Here is a 19,653-nt window from a genome sequence, read left to right as displayed (position 1 = left end):
GATCTTTCAAAGCTAGTACAAAATAGTTTTATCCCATTCTGATACTCCTAAATTATCTATCATTATACATTCGTTTGATTTAACCTAGTGACACATATTGTAAATAGGCATGTATCAACAATGTTTTATTTTATTAACATTTCTTTTTCATTGTTTTCACATATTTTGTTTTATTGGCAAGGTGCTGAGATGACCCCAATTTGAGAGTATTTAGCATATGAGCGAGACGTGTATTGTTAGGTACTGTCGAGTCAGTTTTGACTCATAGCAATCCCATGTACAACAAGGAAACACCACCCTGCCCTGAGCCATCTTCACAGTCTGCTATGCTTGAGCCCATTGTTGTAGCCACTGTGCCAATCCATCTCGTAGAGGGTCTTCTTCTGTTTTGCTGACCCTCTGTTTTACCAAACACGATGTTCTTCTCCAGGGACTGGCCCCTCCTGATATGTCCAAAGTATGTGAGACGAAGTCTCACCATCCTCACGTCTAATGAGCATCCTGGCTATACTTCTTCCAAGACAGCTATGCTCCTTCTTCTGGCAGTCCATGGTATATTCAATATTCTTCACCAACACCATAATTCAAAGCCATCAAGACTAGTTGATATATAATTTATCTTTTTATATGCCTTTTATCTGTATTATAAAAAAAAAGATTTTTTTTATATGCCTTTAACAAAATAGTAAGTGACACTTTTTAATTTATTGTCCTTTTTTAAGTTTCAAAGTGAATTGTAGATTCTGTTTTCCTAGTTACATGGCAGGGCCAACCAACCTCTGTTTTCTTCTGGCACACTTCTAGCACTCTGTGTCTTATGCTATTTGCAAACTGAATGTTTCTGGGCAAGGGGTTAAAAAAATAGTTCTTAGGTAGTCATTAGTATACTTACAGAAAGCTAGAAAGATTGCCAAGAATAATTGCTACATAAGAGACAATTTTTGGTGTGTTTTGCCTCACATTTTTACCTCTCACTTCATTTGGATGAGCCATGACCAAGCTAATTAGAAGTCATTTTCATAGAAAATTAGGCATTTAGAATTCAGGCAGTGCAATTTTTTAAATATATGTTCTTAGTTCCCTGTACCTTCCCCTTCAACAAGCACAGTGCTAGAATATGTGTTCATATCAGAAAACTCAATCAACATTTGTAATTTCTTAAAGCATGTTACACTTGTAACGAAGAATGAGAATCATGCTCCCTGGCTCTGAAATGGAATTGTCTATGCGAAAAGTGCCCAGACTGGCTTCCTGATGCCCAGAGAATAAGAACATAACAAACTTTGTAATATTCCAAGGGGCCGGCTCAAGAAGTCCCTGGTCCTAGAAAAGAAAGAGAAGGGCACAATTAATTCTCATTTACAAAATGCAAGCAAAGGATGCCCACTAATGTAGATTTAGATTCAGGCTAGGAGGTATTTTATGTGAAGAAATTATTAAATTTTCACATTAGCCTACTTTTGAGTCATAATAAGTTTTTTTTTTTTTTTTAAGCAAAAGTGTCCTACGAGTAAGAAAGAGATTCCTGCTTTGCCCCAGAGAGCAAGGCAGTGATTAATTCCATCACCTGGAGCAAGGGAACTCAGTGGATCTGCCTTCAACATGACAATCCCAACTGAGAAAAATAGTTTCTCCAAGCCTTTTTGAATGTATTTTTATTTCCCTCAATATAGACAGTTTCTATTCTCCATATTGTTGAAGTAGACATGCTATATGAATTATCTTTTATATTTTAGGTACTTTTCAAATTTTAACAAAAAGTGGCATGAGCCATTTAACTCTGTGCATTTAACTGTTAGTTGGTCTATTAGATAGAGTCATTTCTAGTGATGATTTTAGGTTTTATAAATGTATGTTTTCCACATGTAAGATTTAGTTTAACTACCTTACTTTTGAAAGAAGAATATATAACTTTAGTTTATAAGTCAGAAACATTTTCCTAGTCACTGAATAATTAGACTGAACAGAAGTTAAATTTCTTACGTAGCTCATAAACACTTTCTTTTTAGAACTTTAAATTAGATGAATTACAATACTGGGAATTTGGCTTGTTATTTGTGAACAAAAACTATCTAGAGATCTTGTGTGTGCGTATGTCTGTGTGTATGTGTGCATGTAGGTGTGTATATGTGTGTGTTTCTCTAGTCCTAGATGGTGTTGAATAAATACCTTGAAAGCCAGCTTTTACCCTCTGTTGTTGTGTGCTGCTGAGTCTACTGTGACTCATAATGGCCTTGCAGGAAAGAGCAGAACTGCCCCATAGGGTTTCCTAGGCTGTAAATCTTTACAGGAGTAGATGGCCGACCTCTTGGGTAGCAGTAGAGCACTTCACGATTGTTTCACCCTCTGTAGTATAATGCAAGTACACTTTCAGATATTACGGATAAAGAGTAAAAGTCAAAGACAATGATCTTTTTTCTGTCTTCAATCTTTTTCACTTCATCATTCTTCAATCTTATTGACTTCAATCTTATTGACTTCCTTCTCACACATGATACCTTTGGCGACTGTTTCCTACATTAGTCAAGACTTTTGGGTACAAGTAAGAAAAACCTAATTCAAACTCACGTAAGCAAAAAGAGAATGCATTGGCACAGATAATTGAGAGGACCCGGGATACATCTGTTATTAGGTAGCATTGAAATGGTAGACAGAAATCTTGCCATCTCTCCATCTCTCTTTCTATGCATCAGGCTGTTTTTCTCCTAACACAAACAGATACTCTCTCTTTGGCAGAGAATATAGCTACTAATAGCTTGAGTCACATTCTTACAGTTTGTGAATCATGGAGAAAGAGAATTTCTCTTTTCCAGTAACTCTCTGTAAATCCCCAGAAAGGCCTTTTATTGGGATCTGCTTTGGTCCACCATGATTACTCAGATCAGGCCATGTCTATTCCTGTGGCCGTAGTAGAAGCTCCACAAGAACCATATGGAGCTGAGGGATGTTAATCCTCAAAGAATTCAGGGGAGGGAAAAAGAGGAAAATGTCTTATTTTTCCTGCTTCCGCTCTGACATCTCTAATTCCCTTTCTCAACTCCTGAAATGACTTCCTATCCTCTTCGTGTGCTCTGCCTCTTCTCTAGACGTGCTCTAACATTCCAGTCTCATACAAATTGACTTTCTTTTCCTCATATTTCTCCTCTTAACACACAGCTTCAACTAGTGTGTCTATGCAGAATCATTTTAAGTTTATATCAATAGACTTAATAAGTACTACCACTTTCTACTAGTCACTCCAGAGTACTGGTGTGAATTATAAATTTCCCTGTACTCTAGCTTGAATGCTATAGAAGAAACACAAACATGAAACACCTATGATCTCGTTAATTTTTTGACTGACTTCTTAAATCTTAATATAAAATTGTTATGAACTATATTTTTACTCTTTCCCAGCATTTCTGAGACTTAAAATACTGAATAGGTATTCAGTATTTTAAGTTAGCTGAGAACTGTACTTAATGGAAAACACTGGTTTTCATGTATCAGAAACATCAATTGCATATTGGTGCCAGATATGCCAGAAATTCCTGGGAAAACACATCCTTTGAAAGATAAATCTTTGAGATACATCCTCCATTATGATACTGTTCAGTTTCCTCATGTGCAGCACTCTACTCAATCCAATGACTTGAATCCTTTCCACTGCCTATGTAGGTCATATCTTCAGCTCTTTTCCTCATACACCGTGTATAACACATTCTTTTTTTTTTATTGTGTTTTAAGTGAAAGTTAACAGTGCAAGGTAGTTTCTCATACAAAAATTTATACACACTTTGTTATGTGACTCTAGTTGCTCTCCCTATAATGTGACAGCACACTCCTCCTTTTCACCCCAGATTTCCCATGTCCATTCAACCAGCACCTGTCCCCTTCTGCATTCTTATCTCACCTCCAGACGGAAGTTGCTCATTTAGTCTCATGTATCTACTTGAGCTAAGATCTGTCTTCACGAGTATCATTTTATATCTTATTGTCCATTCTAATTTTTGACTGAAGAATTGGCTTCAGGAATGGTTTCAATTCTAGGCTAACAGAGAGTCCTGGGGACATGTCTTCTGGGATCCCTCCAATCTCAGTCAGACCATTAAGTCTGGTCTTTTTACTAGAATTTGAGTTCTGCACCCCACTTTTCCCCTGCTCCATCAGGGACTCTCTGTTGTGTTCCCTGTCAGGGTGGTCACTGGTGGTGACCAGGCACCATCTAGTTCTTCTGGTCTCAGGTTGATGGACTGGTTTATGTGGCCCTTTTTGCCTCTTGGGCTAATATTTTCCTTATGTATTTGGTGTTCTTCATTCTCCTTTGCTCCAGGTAGGTTGGGACCAGTTGTTGCATCTTAGATGGCTGCTTCCTAGCTTTTAAGACCCCAGACACCCTTACCAAAGTGAGATGCAGAACATTTTCTTAATAAACTTTGTTATGCCAATTGACCTAGAAATCCCCTGAAACTATGGTCCCCAGACCCTTGCCCCTGCTACTCCATCCCTCGAAGTGTTTTGTTGTATTCAGGAAACTTCTTAGCTTTTGATATAACATATTCTTGTTCTTAGTTGCTGTCAAGTCCACTCTGACTCATGGCAACCAGAATGAAACATTGCCCAGCCCTGTGCCATCTTCACCATTGTTGGTATGTTTGAGTCCATTGTTGCAGCCACTGTGTATTTTGAGTGCCTTCCAATCTAGGGTATTTATCTTCCAGCACTATATTGGACAATATTCTGTTGTATCTATAGTTTTCATTGACTAATTTTTGAAAGTAGATTGCCAGGCTTTTCTACCTAGTTTGTCTTAGTTTGTAAGTTCCTTTGAAGCTGTCCAACATGGGTGTCCTTCTGGTATTTGAAATATCAGTGACATAGCTTCCAGCATCATAAAAACATGGAAGCCACTACAGTTTGACAAACTGACAGACGAGTGGTGGTAGTATATCCTAGACACAGACAAAATATGTATATATGTATGTATGTATATATATAATAGTCACAGCAAAGTTATAACTCTGAGGAGCCAACCTAGCTGTGTTCTGCTACAGACACCAGTCATCCTCATGTCTATTGAACAATAGAGCATCATGGGTGTGGGATGACTGCATTAATTATACTTAAAGTGGTCAATTTTTCATTGCTCTCTGTTATCCTTTATATGTTAGCCAGAATCATAATGTGGCAAGTGCCAAAGGAGAGGAAGCAAGGGTTATGGGAATACAGAGGAAGGAAAGATTATTTTTTGAAGAGATAGAGTAGACAGAAGATTTACTTGGGGGAGAAAAGAGTAAGTTCATTGTTAGATACTTTCAATTTTATGTTTAAAAAACTTTTATCCAGAAGTTGAAAATTAGAACCTAGGATTCAAGAGAGAGATTTCTGCTATATATTGAAATACGGGAGTTATCCAATTAAATAAAGTTCTAAAAATCTTTGTGGAAGAAAGGCCTGGCAATCTAGTTCCATCAAATTACAGCCATGGAAAACCCTATGGAGTGTGCTCTGCTCTGAAACATGTGGGGTCACCATCAGTCAGGACTGCCTTGATAGCAATGGGTTTGGTTTTGGTTTATAAATATTTAGCTGTGTGACTGCACAAATAATTTCTCAGCGTCCTAGTTTTCCTATCTTCAAAATGGCGGAATAATACATAATTATTAGGATCCTTGTGATAGTTATATGAATTTATGGAGGAAAATTTATTTGCCCAGTTCTTATCAAATAGTAAGCCATTGTTATCAGTGTCCTTATTGCCACTATCATATACTTGGCTCTCTGTTGTGCTCAAGTTGTCAAAAAAGATTCTAATAGAAAGAACCTGCGTATTAGACTCTTCTGTGGTCACTGGCTATTTATCTCCCTTGCCTTGACCCTCTCTGTTTTCATCTCCCAGGACCTTTACTCTTTAGTGATCCATTCCTTCACTTTTATGTCTTTAATTCTCTTTTGATCAGCACTGCTAAAGTGTCTAATATCAACTATGCTGACAATATGATTTTGCTCTATTACTAATAATCTCAAGCCTAGCTTGTATTTACTAAATGCTGACGTGTGTTCTGTGTGTTCTAATTCATACATTTCTTCTTTTATGTAATCCTTGCAACCACCCTATGAGGAGAAAATTGAGCACAGTAATATCAAGTAACTGGCTCATGGTTACACAGAGTGACAGAGACAGAATTTGAACGAAGAGAGTCTGAATTAGGACTACTCAGGCTTTATCACCTTACTACGCTGCCTCTCTATATAAGTGAAAGAGGAGTAATTTCACCCATTCCCTGTTTATCCAAATTCTGTCCATTATCTGATACTTATTTCTGGTCTCAAATGTTCAGGAACGCGTTTCCACACTATAGCTTTTGATGGTCTCTAAAGCACAGTGTTCACAGACCTTGTCCAGAAATACATGATTCAGAAAATGAAAAGGTCTATATGAACTAAGAGTGACTGGTGAAAATAGCAGGGTAGTCAGAATTTGCAATGGTGAAGATGGAAAAGAAACCTGTAATGCAGAGGTATGGTATACACCTGGGCACTCCCACGAGTGAGTATGAGGTACCAGAGGAACAATGAGGAGTCCCCTGAGCTAGAGAAAAACAAGATAAAGGTGATAAGGACACTAAGGTCAGAGATTTGAATAACAGGTTGAGGATTTTGAACTTACTTTGAATGAAGGAGTTACACCTTAGAAAAGAGGCCAATAATAATTTAAGGCTTTATAAGACTTATCTTTGATGCCTATTATGGATTGAAAAATAGAAAAACAAAGCCAGGGAGAAGGTTGAGAAGCTACTGCAAAAATCCAAGTATAAGGTAACAAGTGCTTGGAATATGGTGGTAGTGGGCAAAAATGAAAAGGATGGCATGTTGATTCATAAAGCACTTGAAGGAAAACATTTGGGAACTTTGTGAGTCATAGTTTAAAGTCAAGATGATTGGGAAATGTGGTGAATCACATCCACTTAGGTTGGTCAAATCTGCGTGCTGTTTTTAATTATTGTTTATTTTTAATGTGGAACCAGCAACTGAGACATTTTGTACAGTTACGTCCCTTTTGATTTTGCTTCTTACTCTGAGATGTGGATTTCCCCTAGTAATAAGAATTGCCACTTTGCCAATTTTTGTGACATCGCCATCTTTGTTGACCAGGTTTAAAAGCATACTTCCTGAGGGCAAATAATATTGGAGGATCATGAGTTGCTATCTTCTGAATTCTTTCCTTCACTACTCCTCCCCGGCTGCTCAGTAAAAATAGGGGAAAGAGAGTTGTTGAGTTTCATGAAGTATGTGATTTCACTTATTTTCAGTTGTTTCCCATTGCTATTGAGTCAATTCCAACTCACAGCAACCCTATAGAACTGCTACCATAGGGTTTCCAAGAAGCAGTTTGGTTAGCAGACTAGCTCTTAACCACTACATCACCAGGGCTAGGTAGTGTAGTGTTTAAGAGCTGGGCTACTAACCAAAAGGTCAGCAGTTCAAATCTACCAGCCGCTCCTTGGAATCTACTCTGTCCTATAGGGTTGCTGTGAGTGGGAATCTACTTGACGGCTACGGGTACGGGTCAGATGTTTAGCTCCCTGAGGTATAAGTTCTGAGTTCAGAACACCTTTCTAACCTGGCCTGTGCTTGACCTAGGCCACCTTCCATGGAGAAGAAATTGATTCTCCTTAATTATATTCTTTGATTATTCCTTTATTACAGTTTTTAACCACATTTTGTGTCAGGTGAACAATTCAATTTCTACCATTACATTTTTCAGTCTTCAGAAGCAGTGTTCACATCTGGCAGCTGGCCAAGTAGCATGGGACCTTCTCAATTCTTTTTTTAAGAAAGAGATGAAGAAAAAGGAGGAGTATAAAGAGGAAAAGAGCTTGCATATGGGGAGATAAAGTATGTATGTATACATGTGGCCAAAAAGAAGTGGAAATGAGTAATAATTGTTAGAATTGCATGTAATCATTTAAGCAACATACACACACACCCAAGAAGTCTTAAGTTTGAGAAATAAGCTATTATGAAATTTTATTTTTTTAAGTGTGGTAGTGTATCTATGGCACTGATAAGGTTAGAGCAATGAGACTACCTTTTCTTTGCTTTTTTGCCAGTTCTAGACATGGCAGATTCCTCCTTGAGCAATATGCTGTCATTTTTATCAAGAATGAAGCTGATAGTGAAGTGATAAATCACTTTCTATAGTGTTAATGATTGACCCAAAGGGCGACAACAATAAGGCAGAATTGAGTTATTGTATGAGTAAAATGTAACTCCTTCTTAAAGCTCCGCGACCACCAAATTGTGTTTATTTGTGTGTTTTTGTGAGACACCTCAATATTTTTTGTGTCTCTAAACACCATTTTACATTGCATAGTTTCTCTCTCTTGGAACCCCTAACACGTAATACCTTGGGTTTACTGTTAAAAAAAAATTTTTTTTATAATTTTTATTGTGCTTTAAGTGAGAGTTTACAAATCAAGTCAGTCTCTCACACAAAAACCCATATACACCTTGCTACACACTCCCAGTTACTCTCCCCCTAATGAGACAGCTGGCTCCCTCCTTCCACTCTCTCTTTTTGTGTCCATTTCGCTGGCTTCTAACCCCCTCCGCCCTCTCATCTCCCCTACAGGCAGGAGATGCCAACATAGTCTCAAATTTCCTGTCCTGGGCCAACAGAAGGTCTGGGGGCCATGACCACCGGGGTCCTTCTAGTCTCAGTCAGACCATTATGTCTGGTCTTATGAGAATTTGGGGTCTGCATCCCACACTGTTAAAAAATTTAAGGCAAAAACCATACCTTGTTTATTTCGGAATTCCTCATAGTACTTAGCTTAATCCCTAGAACACAGCAGATATTTTAAAATATTTAATACATTGAGTCAGATTTAATGAATTAATGCTTTGTAAATCATATGATGAACATTTAATATATCACCTGTCAAGAATGTGTTTGTTTGTCTCTTAATTTTTTTTCCCTTTTCATTGATTTTGAATAAACCAAATGAGCATGTACTAATTGAGCACCTGCCATGGGCTAACACTGATGCAATAAGTTTTAGGAAGTTCAAGAAAATGGTTGAAAGAAGTGCAAGAAAACATGGTGCCTATTCTGAAGGAACTAACCTCCATGTCACACAATGTCAAAGCTGTCTCAATTTTTATTTGACTTGTGAGTTTCTCCTTTCGAAGACCATTTGTCTATATCTAGTTTTCAAGAATTTTATCATACCCTTTAAAGAATGGATACCTAACTATTTTTGTAGGAATTGAAACATTTGCCTCCATATGTCATTTCTATTTTCATCCTTTATTTCATCTTTCTTATTTAAGAGAAAGATGAAATTAAATGATATCTTTAAATACCAGGATGACAATTGAAATGATGAAATACAGAAGAAGCAATAGAGCATATGACGATCCACAGTACCTAGCTAAGGCAGGAACAGCTGAGAATACTTATTTTATGGACCCATACTGCCTGCATACCTCAAAATTGTAGGAAAATCTCAGCGATCTGAAAGCACAATTTGGGATCTATATTTGGCATCAATTAAAACATTTTCTATGACATCCGAGATTGTACTACTATATGAATCTTACTGTTGGGAAGAGCTTAAGCACTAACTGAGTCTAGTCAGGCAGTTTTACAGATAAGTCACAATGGCACAAGTCCTGATGACACACTTACAAAGTCAAGATGGAATTTTGGACAGAACCCCAAATTCATGATTCTCATCTAGTCAGGGATCTTTGTTTTGCTTATACTATGTTTCTAAAGGAAACCCTGGTAGTGTAGTGGTTAAGTGCTACGGCTGCTAACCAACAGGTCGGCAGTTCAAATCTGCCAGGTGCTCCTTGGAAACTCTATGGGGCAGTTCTACTCTGTCCTATAGGGTCGCTATGAGTCAGAATTGACTCGATGGCAGTGGATTTGTTTTTTTTTTTTTTTTGGATGTTTCTGAAAAAATACCGAGTAATATTTTTGCTATTCCGTTTTACATGCCACATATGTCTTTATTGTCATAACAGTTCCAACACAATTGGATATACAAGGCTTTGTCTACATGACACTAGGTGAGATTGCCAAAAAGGACATTTTGAACTGCTCGTTTATTTCATTCATTCAAAACCATTAAGAAACAGAGAAGAAAATATTTTTTGATGGTTTCGAGAGTGGGGAAGGAGGGAGGGAGAGGGGTTTTCACTAATTAGATAGTAAATAAGAACTATTTTAGGTGAAGGGAAAGACAACACACAATACAGGAGAGGTCAGCACAACTGGACTAAGCTGAAAGCAAAGACGTTTCCTGAATAAACTGAATGCTTCGAAGGAAGGACAGCATAGCAGGGGCGGGGGCTTGGGGACAATGGTTTCACGGGCATCTAAGTCAATTGGCATAATAAGATCTATTAAGAAAACATTCTGCATCCCACTTTGGAGAATGGCATCTGGGGTCTTAAACACTAGCAAGTGGCCATCTAAGTTGCATCAATTGGTCTCAACCCATCTGGAGCAAAGGAGAATGAAGAACACCAAAGACACAAGGTGATTATGAGCCCAAGAGACAGAAAGGGCCACATAAACCAGAGACTACATTAGCCTGAGACCAAAAGAACTAGATGGTGCCTGGCTACAACTGATGACTGCCCTGACAGGGAACACAACAGAGAACCCCTGAGGGAGCAGGAGAGCAGTGGGATGCAGACCTCAAATTCTCATAAAAAGACCAGACTTAATGGTCTGACTGAGACTAGAAGAACCCCGGAGGTCATGGTCCCCAGACCTTCTGTTTGCTCAGGACAGGAACTGTTCCCAAAACCAACTCTTCAGACAGGGATTGGACTGGACTATGGGATAGACAATGATACTGGTGAAGAATGAGCTTCTTGGATCAAGTAGACACATGAGACTATGTGGGTAGCTCCTGTCTGGAGAGGAGATGAGAGGGCAGAAGGCAGAGGGCTTCAGAAGGTGGCCGAATAGACATGAAAATAGAGTGTGCTGTCTCATTAGAGGGAGAGCAATTAGGAGTATATAGCTAGGTGTATGTAAATTTTTGTATGAGAGACTGATGATTTGTAAACTTTCACTTAAAGCACAATAAAAATTTAAAAAAAAAAAAAACTATTAAGAGTATCTACTGTGGGCCAAGCATCTTGAAAGATGCAAAAAATTCCCCCCAGGTATTAGATAGGCCTGTAGCTAATGAAAGTACAAGGACTAGGCCAAGAACTGAAGAAATTTCCACAAAACAACAAAAAATTTAAAATCAACCTATACACTGATATTTATTCATTTTGCGTGTGATTTGCAGGAGGGTATCACTTGAAGAAGAGTTCTAACTCTAGTCCAGTGGAATCTGCTAGCTCACAGAAAACAGATGAACTGTACTTAGAATAAAAGGAGAATATGTCACCACGCATCCATAATAATAGACACTGTTTTCTCTAAAATGTAAATGCATTATAAAAACGTTTCTAATTTCTTTCTCTTATCTGTTCCTGTTTTCAATTGCTCCCACAGATATTCAACTTAATTTTGATTAGTCTGATATTAACCTAAACATCATTGTTTTAGTTATCTACTACTGCTATAACTGAAATGCCACTAATAGGTGGTTTTAACAAACATAAATTCATTTTCTCACAGTTTAGGAGGCTAGAAGTCCAATTTCAGGATGCTGGCACTAGGAGAGGCTCTCTCTCTCTCTCTCTCTCTCTCTCTCTCTCTCTCTCTCTCTCTCTCTCGGCTCTGGGGGAAGATCCTTGTCTCTTTTCAGCTTCTGTTTCTTGGTTCCTTGGTTATCTTGCATGCCTCTGGATCTATCTTCCTCCATCTCAGCTTGCTTAATCTGCTCTTTCCTATCTCAAAAGAGATTGATTTAAAGCACACCCTACGTTAATACTATCACATTAACATACAAAAAAAATCCATTCCCAAATGGGATTATAACCAACAGTGTTTAAACAAACAAACAAATCCATTGCTATAGAGTCAATTCCAATTCACAGCAACTCTACAGGACAGAGTAGAACTGCCCCATAGAGTTTCCACGGCTGTAATCTTTACAGAAGCAGACTGCTACATCTTTCTCCCTCAGAGTAGCTGGTGGGTTTGAACCGCCAGCTTTTGGTTAGCAGCTGAGAGCTTTAACCACTGTGCCACCAGAGCTGCTTAACCAAAAGTATAACCCATTGCCGTCAGTATAGGGGTTAGGATTTACAACACATATTTTGGGGGGACACAGTTTAATCCAAAACAATCATGTTATAGAAAAAGCTACTTTCCTATAAATGTAAACAAAATATATTTTGTTGTTGTTGTTAGGTGCCCTCAGGTCAGTTCTGACTCATAGCAACCCTGTGTATAACAGAACAAAACACTGACTGGTCCAGCACCATCCTCACAATCATTGTTATGCTTGAACCCATTGTCGCAGCCACTGTGTCAATCCATCTCATTGAAGGTCTTCCTCTTTTTTGCTGATCCTCTACTTTACCAAGCATGATGTCCTCCAGGGACAGGTCCCTCCTGATAACATGTCCAAAGTATGTGAGACCAAGTGTTGCCATCCTTGCTTCTAAGGAACTGTACTTCTTCCAAAACAGATTTGTTTGTTCTTCTGGCAGTCCACAATATATTAAATATTCTTCACCAACACCATAATTCGAAGGTATCAATTCTTCCTCCATCTTCCTTACTCATTGGCCAGCTTTCTTATACATGTGAGGTGACTGAAAACACCATGGCTTGGGTCAGGTGCACTTTAGTCCTCAAAGTGATATCTTTGCCTTATAACACTTAAAAGAGGTCTTTTGGAGCATATTTCCCAATGTAATATGTCGTTTGATTTCTTGACTGCTGTGAAATCTTTCACAACTTCAATCTATTCTCTGTTTATCATGATGTTGTTTATTGGTCCAGTTGTGAGGATTTTTGTTTTATGTTGAGCTGTAATCCATGCTGAAAGCCATAGTCTTTGATCTTCATCAAAAAATCCATGCTGAAAGCCATAGTCTTTGATAGTCATCAAAAAAAAAAAAGTGCTTCATGTCCTCTTCACATTTCAGCAAGCAAAGTTGTGTCATCTGCATATTCCAAGTTATTAATGATCCTTTCTCCAACCCTGATACCATGTTCTTCCTCAAATAGCCTAGCTTCTCGGATTATTTGCTCAGGATACAGATTGAATAAGTATGGTGAAAGGATACAGCACTGACACACACCTTTCCTGATTTTAAACCACACTGTATCTCTTTGTTCTGTTTGAACAACTGCCTCTTGGCCTATATACAGGTTCCAGAGGAGCAGAATTATGTGTTCTGGAATTCCCATTCTTTGTAGTGTTGTCCATAATTTGTTATGATCCACAGAGGCCAATGCCTTTACATAGTCAATAAAACACAGGTATACATCTTTCTGGTATTCTGTTTTCAGCCATGATCCATCTGACATCAGCAAGATATTTCTCGATCTACATTCTCTTCTGAACCCACCTTGAATTTATGGCAGTCCCCTGTCAATGTATGGCTGTGTCTGCTTTTGAATGACCTTCAGCAAAGTATTAGTTGTGTGGGATATTAATGATATTGTTTGATAATTTCAGCATTCTGTTGGATCACCTTTCTTTGGCTGGGTAACTGTCTCCAAATTTCTTGGTACATATGAGTGGGTGCCTCCAGCACTGCATGTGTTTTTTGAAACATCTGAATTGTTATTCCATCAATTCCTGGAGCCTTTTTTTTTTTTTTGCCAATGCCTTCACTGCAGCTTGGACTTCTTCCTTCAGTATCATCAGCTCTTGATCATACTACCTCCTGAAATGGTTGAACGTCAACTGGTCTTTTTGGTACAGTGACTCTGTGTATTCCTTCCATCTGCTTTTGATGTTTCCTGTGTTGTTTAATTAATTTCCCGGTAGAATCCTTCAACATTGCAGCTCGAGGCTTGAATTTTCTCTTCAGTTCTTTCAGCTTGAGAAATGCTGAGTGTGTTCTTCCCTTTTGGTTTTATAACTCTAGATTTTTGCACATTTCATTATAACACTTTACTTTGTCTTCTCGAGCCACCTTTGAAATCTTCTGCTCAGCTCTTTTGCTTCATCATTTCTTCCTTTCACTTTAGCTACTCTGTGTTCAACAACAAGTTTCATAGTGTCTTCTGACATTGATATTGGTCTTTCTTTTTTTCCTGTCTTTTTAATGAACTCTTTCTTTCATCATGTTTGATGTCCTTGATACCATTCCATGACTCGTCTGGTCTTCAGTCATTAGTGTTTAATGAGTCAAATCTATTCTTGAGATAGTCTCTAAATTCAGGTAGGATACACTCAAGGTTGTACTTTCGGTCTCATAAACTTGCTCTACTTTTCTTCAACTTCAGCTTTGCAAATGAGCAATTGACGTTCTGTTCTACAGTCGGCCCCTGGCCTTTTCCTGACTCATGATATTGAGCTTTTCCATTGTCTCTTTCCACAGATGTAGTTAATTTGATTTGTGTGTATTCCCTCTGGCAAGGTCCACGTGTATACTCACCATTAATGTTGGTGCAAAAAGTATTTGCAATAAAGAAGTTATTAAAAAACAAAAACAAAAACTCATCGCTGTCAAGTTGATTCCGACTCATAGCAACGCTATAGGACAGAGTAGAGCTGCCTCCCAAGGAGCTGCTGGTGGATTCGAACTGCCAGCCTTTTGGTTAGCAGCCAAATGCTTACCCATTGCACCACCAGGACCCCAAAATAAGTCATTGGTCTTGCAAAATTCTGTGATACGATTTCTAGCGTCATTTCTATCACCAAGGCCATATTTTCCAATTACCGTTCCTTCTTCTTTGTTTCCAACTTTCGCATTCCAATCACCAGTAATTATCAATGTATCTTGATTGCATGTTTGTACAATTTCAGACTTGAGAAGTTGGTAAAAATCTTCAGTTTCCTTATCTTTGGCATTAGTGGTTAGTGTGCAAATTTTAATAATGGTTGTATTAACTGGTCTTCCATGTAGGTGTATGGGTATTATTCTGTCACTGATGGCCTTATACTTCAGGATAGATCTTGGAATGTTCTTTTTGACAATGAATGCAATGCCATTCCTCTTTAATTTGTCGTTCTCACATATTATACTATATGATTGTCCAATTCAAAATGACTGATACCAGTCCATTTCCACTCATTAATACCTAGGATATCAATCTTTATGCATTCCATTTCATTTTTGACAATTTCTGATTTTCCTAGATTCATACTTCGTACATTCCTCATTCCAATTATTAATGGGTAAACATCCAGCTGTTGCTTCTTATTTTGAGTCATGCCACATCAGCAAATGAAGGTCCCAAAAGCTTAACTCCATCCACCTCATTAAGGTTGACTCTACTTTGAGGAGGCAGCTGTTTCCGTTGTGTTTCGAATGCCTTCCAACCTGAGGGGCTCATCTTCTGGAACTATATCAGACAATGTTCTGCCGCGATTCATAAGGTTTTTGCTCGATAACTCTTTCAGAATTGGACTTCCAGGTCCTTCTTCGTAGTCTTTCTTAGTCTGGAAGCTCAGCTGAAACCTGTCCACTATGGGTGACCCTGCTGGTATTTGAAATACCGATGGCATAGCTTCCAGCATCACAGCAACACACAAGCCACTACAGTATGACAAACCGACAGACATGTGGCATTTTAGAGAGTGCATGACAGTTTTATTCTGCAGTGGATACATTATTCCATTTACTTACATAGTTAAACGTTTGCTACTGGGCCTTTTGCATCAACCACACGAGCATGCATTACTGAACACAGTGGCTACTGGCTGAAACGGTATTACCGCGATTATGAAGTTACTTTAGAACACTGTGTACACCTAGAGCCTTCTGACTAGATGTCTTACATTTCAAACTCATGCTATTAATGTTTCCCAAAAGTAGAATCTGTCTCTTTTTGTACTATTGTGAAATTTGATTTTATTCGTTCTCCATTTCTCAGCTACTTAAAGGCAATCAGACTTTAGCCTATCGCCCTATAACACTACCGAAAGTATTTAAAACCACACAAAAACTCACAGCTCTTTCTTGTTGCATTTATTTCTTCTGTGACTAGCTGACCTTCAAAGATTCCTCAGGAAACTAAAGGTTATGTTGGGTTCACTTTACGAGATTGGGTGATTTTTTAAGTTTATCAACAACCAGCTAGCTATGATACCATGTGCTTTGTTGGCTGTAAATGTAACTTAATTTCTCTCTTGTGAATTTGTGGACCTTCTATCCAAAATTTCACATCTGTTATAGGGCCTTTGAAAATACGAGCTCATCAACCTATTCATAGTCAGTATGTGTTCATTACAACTGAAGTTGTTAATTATTTTACTTGTATGGACAGTATGCTGTTGAAGATATGAGCAGAAAGAGTCTTGTAAAAAAAATATTTTTGATTTGACAATGTAGTCCTCTGGAGACTAGGGTTTTCTGTGAATTTTAGATACATAATTTAGGAATAATATTTAATGAACGGGAGAATAATAAGTAAGGTGTTTAAGTAAATAGCTTTTGAGTATTATAACTGTATTTTTATAAAGATTTTACTGTGCATTCAATATGATGAACTCATAATATGCAAATGTATTCTACTGTTAATATGCATTTCACAGCATACATGGACAATGGTTCCAAAGGAACTGTTATAAGATATGCACTGAATATGTATGAAGAGTAATAGATACATGTTAGGGGTTCAATGTATATTAAGGGTCCAAAAGGCAGAATACATGGTTTTGCCAATACTCATTCACTGAAAATACTGAAGCAACAAAAAGAGATGTGTTATGGTGTAAGCCTGAATATATATCAAATATATACCACACACTTAGCAAGCTTTTATGAGTCCATTGATACTGCATAGTAAATGTGATGAGTAGTATTTTGTTACAGAACATTAGCCAGTCTATAAACATAGAGAATGATTTAGATCGGATAATATAGCTCTCATTTTAATAAAATGAGATGCTTGGAAGATATTTGGACCTGTGACCTATTGATCATAGCATAGACTTGAAGAGTTCTGCATCTCTAATGCAGACATAAACTCCTAAGTGACTGACCCTCCCATATTATAACTGTAAATTTTGGAGAAAATATTTAAAAAAAACAGCTACCCAAAGTCTATGGATAAAGGTTATGGACAGAGGCTGATAGATTTTGGAGAAAATCAAAATTTGAATAAAGGAAGTTTCTTATAGGCTTTGAACTAAGGGCAGGAAGTTAAAGCTTCAGTAGAAAACCTATGATATTTCTGGCTCAAGGAATCAGAAGGCAGCACAAAGTGATCATGGCCTTAGGAAAGTGAGGGAGTAGCACTGAAAATGAAAGAGCCAGCGAATATGAACTCCAGGTACTAAGTGTAAATTCACACAAGGATAAGGACAAAACAGACAAAAAATAAATAAATAAACCTGAGATTTGGGATGCCACATGTGAGGCAGTGTTAGTATAAAAATCGAATCAAGTTACTTACTTGCCAAAGCAAAAATATCAACACTCTTCAAAGGAATTTAATGGAATCTAGTGTCTCCACAGGAAACTCTGGTAGCATAGTAGTTAAGTGCTAGGCTTCTAACCAAAGGGTTGGAAGTTCAAATCCACCAGGTGCTCCTTGGAAACTCTATGGGGCAGTTCTACTCTGTCCTACAGGGTTGCTGTGAGTCAGAATCGACTCGATGGCACTGAGTTTGGGTTTGGTTTTTAGTGTCTCCACAACATAACATTCACAATATCCAGGACACAATCCAAAATTACTTGACATTCAAAGTACCAGGCAACCCCATATATGTCAGAGTAGATTTGTACTCCATAGGATTTTCAATGGCTGATTTTTTGAAAGTAGATTACTAAGTCTTTCTTCGCAGACAGTTCTGGGTAAACTCATACTACCAACCTTTTGGTTAGTAGCCAAGTGCTTAACTGTTTGTACCACCCGGAGACGACTCCTTTTTTTTTTTTTTTTAGTGTGTTTATAATCTACCTCTTAATTTCCTGTTTTATCTAGTGGTTTTCAAGGAGTATGTTTCTTAATTTTAAAGTAGATCAGGTAATTTTGATCATTTTATTACTTTTTAAATATACTGTACCAAAAAACCAAAAAAACAAACCTGTTGCCATCGAGTTGATTCCGACTCATAGTGACCCTGTAGGACAGAATAGAACTGCCTCACAAAGTTTCCAGGGAGCGCTTGGTGGATTTGAACTGCTGACCTTTTGGTTAGCAGTGGTAGCACTTAACCACTACGCCACCAGGGTTTCCCAATATACCGTAAATCAATTATATATAGTAGTAACAAGCAACTGAAAATTGAAATATTAAAATACTTTTCTTTATAATTGCATCAAAACACTTAAGACTGCTGAAAGACAATTCTCTAGGCATCTCTTATTTTTCTGCATGTTTTTACAAGTAGAGGCACTGACTGCCTCTGTTCTAGGCTATCTCTTGAAGGATTATCTAACAAAAACATTGGAAGATAGAGATAATGTCTCCCTAGAGCAAAAAGAGCAGTCATGCTTACTGTTCATTATAAAATTTTTCTGTCTCTAAGTTTGTGAAGGCTCAGCCTTCTTTGCATCACCCTGAGCAAATTAGGACTGGACTAAGTAGCACAAAAGCTGATTTTCTGGCTACTGCTAATGCTGTAAATAAGCTGTCTTTTGTCTCTGACCCACAAGTCTTGTTCGTTTCTTCTGTTAAATATACCTTAATACATTCTCTTTTATATATACCTTCAAAGTGTGTAGTTGTATGTTCATAACATAAACATTGCCTGATAACAGCAAAAAGTAATCCTTCAAAATTATGAATTATTAAGTCTGCATTACAATTTATAAGTTAACTACTAGAGGAATATGATCTAAATAAGTTATTTTAATTCAGTTTCCTTAACTGACTAGATCATTTTCAGAAGTATAAATTTATCTGTGATGTATAATAGTTTGAATATAATAGCAAATATAACTTGATTGTATGAACAATTGATTACTTATTGGCTTGATATTTCAATGAAAGAAATCATCTCAAAACACCGAAACAGTCATTTAACTTTAAAGTTGATTTTTAAAAACTACTGATTTTTTTTTTTATTTATTAAGTATATTACTCTTCAAATGATAATTATGCACATAAAATATCCAGGAAAACAAAATAGTTTGGAAATATTTCTAATATTATAAGAAACTATATCTCTGTTATTCAGTATTCTAAAATTACCATTGAGTTTCTACTGAATATGATAAGCCACTTGCACATAGACAAGCAAACATTTTTATTAATATATTAATAATAATCAAAATTCTACAGCATCCATAATCCTGGAAGCAGCATTTGTATAAGTAAAGGTTTTTGCTTTGGGAAGACTTTTAACAAACCAAAAGAATGGTATTAGACTGATCAGAGACCTAAAAATTGAATTTCCTTCATTTCGTATCATTTGAAATGTGCAATTTTTTTATATCTGTTGCCTTGGGCCAAAGGCCACTAGGGAAACCTTACAAACTGATCATTGCTTTCCTACAGCATTTCAGCTTTCTCTTGAATCAAAGTTTAGGATACTCTAGTCAATCAAAAGTCCTCTGTCTACCCTGATAGGAGATAGGGACTGAGGGAAGAATGTGGTCCCTTGATTTAAGAACCCC

This window comes from Elephas maximus, chromosome 8 (assembly GCF_024166365.1).
Source record: "Elephas maximus indicus isolate mEleMax1 chromosome 8, mEleMax1 primary haplotype, whole genome shotgun sequence".
Taxonomy (NCBI): Eukaryota; Metazoa; Chordata; class Mammalia; order Proboscidea; family Elephantidae; genus Elephas; species Elephas maximus.
The sequence above is the reverse complement of the archived record's forward strand: the minus strand, read 5'-3'. Positions refer to the sequence as shown.